Source organism: Equus asinus, chromosome 26, assembly GCF_041296235.1.
Source record: "Equus asinus isolate D_3611 breed Donkey chromosome 26, EquAss-T2T_v2, whole genome shotgun sequence".
Taxonomy (NCBI): domain Eukaryota; kingdom Metazoa; phylum Chordata; class Mammalia; order Perissodactyla; family Equidae; genus Equus; species Equus asinus.
This window is the reverse complement of record NC_091815.1, coordinates 17,549,420-17,551,996: the sequence shown is the minus strand read 5'-3', so window position 1 is coordinate 17,551,996 and position 2,577 is coordinate 17,549,420. Positions and strand designations below refer to the sequence as shown.

The 2,577-nt window shown below is 42.4% G+C and overlaps 1 long non-coding RNA gene across 1 annotated transcript; it reads left to right on the top strand.

The window, feature by feature from the left end:
* The first annotated feature begins 729 nt into the window (after positions 1 to 729).
* On the top strand, positions 730 to 2,210 carry LOC139042161 (uncharacterized). The gene is made up of 3 exons (XR_011498485.1): positions 730 to 915; positions 1,011 to 1,260; positions 1,934 to 2,210. It is a non-coding gene; the product is annotated as an uncharacterized lncRNA (long non-coding RNA).
* The last annotated feature ends 367 nt before the right edge of the window (positions 2,211 to 2,577 follow it).

The window sequence follows — 2,577 nt, the reverse complement described above, 5'->3', positions numbered from 1 at the left end:
ATTAAACAAATACAACTTGATGTATAGCTCTCAAGAAATGAAATTTTACACGACAGATTTGTGCTTGCCCCAGTGGGTGCACTCTGCCCGCTTTGCGCGTCCCTCCGTCTCTCCGTCTCCCTCTGCCTCGCCAAGTTCCTCAACCCCAAAGTGAGCTGGTGTGTTGTGATTTCTTGTCACAATTTGTATGGTCACCACTAATTTCATAACCTTCCGCTGGACTGAATTTTTATGCTCACCGTGAATGCTATATTTTAAAAAGACTGCATTGGATTTCCTAAATTATTCATAAGGAGCCATGAGCACTATATAAAAGATTACATATTTTGTAGAATACCGTTAAATATGTTTACCTTGAGCTGACACACATATAGCACATGTTTTAATCCATGCTTACCTGTGTTCAGAAGTGACCCCATATCAAAGCGCTCTGCGAGGGGCTCCATCTATGAGGGGCTGTACCAGCCCCGGAGGAGAGAGACACTGGAACAGTTTTGCAGAATTGTGAATAGCAATTGGATGCTGTTACAAATAATTTAAAGGATTTAAAAAAGAAATAAATGTTTCCACAAAAAGCAACCAGTAGTTTAATAAGACCATTTTTTTTGGTTTAAAAAAAATCACGAACACGACTAGAACTGGGATCACCACTGGGTGGAATTTGAGTTGCTTTTTTGTTGTTCTGTTTTGCTGTTTCAGTGTATGTCATTGCAATCATTTACCCAGCCTAGGAGAAGATTCCACTTTGAGATGGAGTGAAACGTATCATGGATGAGCACGCGGGTCACGCATAGGGTTTGTCTTGGCAGGCTTTGGTTCAGAAGATGGCAACCCGGAGCCTGAGGCACCATTCTGTGCTTTTGGAGAAATGAAGAGAAAAAAGTCCCCTCCCACCTTACTTTTAAGCACAACCAGGTAATTTCCCGTGGCTGACTCTTCTCACTTATTAATTGGAGGTTTATTAAAGCAATTTTTAAAAAGTTAGTACCATTGTCATTTCTCTATTACAGCTAGCAGGGAACTGAGTGCCAAGGAATGTCAGGAAAGGGAGAAAGCAGCTGATCAGGAGGGAGAGGCTGGCAAACTCGTCGGGCATGGAGGGTGACGAGGACGCCCAGCCTTGCTCCCCTGCCCTCCTAGGAGAGTGTGACCCTGGTGGAGAAACAGGAGCCTCACCTCGCTCTCAAGAAGTCTTCTTCTCCCTGTTTGCCATGCCCTCTACTTCCTGCATCCTGAGGTATCTTCTTACTCCTCTGTGAGGTGGGTGAATGGAAGACTTTTTACAAATTTATTAATTTTTGACAGTGACATTCTTCCTGACAATTCAATATGTAAGTGAGTCCCCGTGATTTCAGAAAGCCCATTTATCCTGGCTTTTGATGTGCTGAATGCGCATGAATGTGAAAGTGGCTTTCTCCTCACTGATTATAATATAATATTTCTATTAAAATCATTTTTAAAAGCCTTCCAAAAGTTTGAATAATATTTTTTCAAAGAATATAAAGCTACACCTCAGATTAGCTGTCCTAGAATACCTTGGCAAAAGTACCAAGTAGCAAGAGTTTTCCTAGTCTTATGTCCCATATACATCTGTTAAATTACTCCGAGATCTCATTAAATAAAGCTAATGTACTTGTAAAACAGTCGGGAGAGACAGTTTATCATTGTAACTGTTAGAGAGAGCCATTCGGGTAGGGAGGGAGCCAAGAAGACTAGGTATATGCTGGTCAGTGTAGATGTTTCTAACTCATAAATCTTGGCTCTTTCCCGCCTAGTTATTGTGTATTTCTTTAGGTGAGAGATTGATTGTAGCAGCCGAAGATGAATTTGCCCATAGTCCCTTTCTTCTTCTTCTTCTGCTTTTTTTTTATACTCCTGATGCTTCGCCAAGGTGATAATGCTTCTTTCTCCCCCCTGCAATCATTTGTTTCAGATTAAAAGCATGAAATGGCACAAAGAAACACGGGGAGGTTGGTCTCTGTGGTCGGGCAAACAGGAGGGCATGAAGATGTATAATGTCCCAGGCGGGAGGAAGCCCGCGCGGGGCCCCTCGGGATTTATCGCAGGCTCACCTGAAGGAGAAGCTGGGGCACTTACACCATCAGATACAGGGAAAGTCACTGTCATCTCCACGCTGAGGAGTTTTCAAGCAGATGGTAAAAGGGGTTTAATTTGAAAACAATGAAACAATGTGTACGCTCAAAACCATGACAATTGCGGTTTTATTGTCTCCACTCCGGGAAATGTGTGTCTGGATCATCTTGTGGCCCGAATGGGGAGAAAAGGTACTTTTCATGAATATATATAGATGCTGAATTTATAAGGATCAATATAGTCGCCAAATGTTGTACAACATGTCAGGATATCATAAAAAGCAGGCAGTTCTACATAAAATACCAGCTTAATCTTGGAGATTTTAAAGCCTCATTAAAATGTGGATAAAGTCCATATATGGAAAGGCAGCCTTCAAAAGGTTGAAGTTATATATCTGGAGGGCAGGAATTGTAACCGCGACTTCTGAATGTCAGTGGCCTTGTGGGTTGCAGCGGCTGGTGGTCAGAGGCTTCAGGCTGGGGA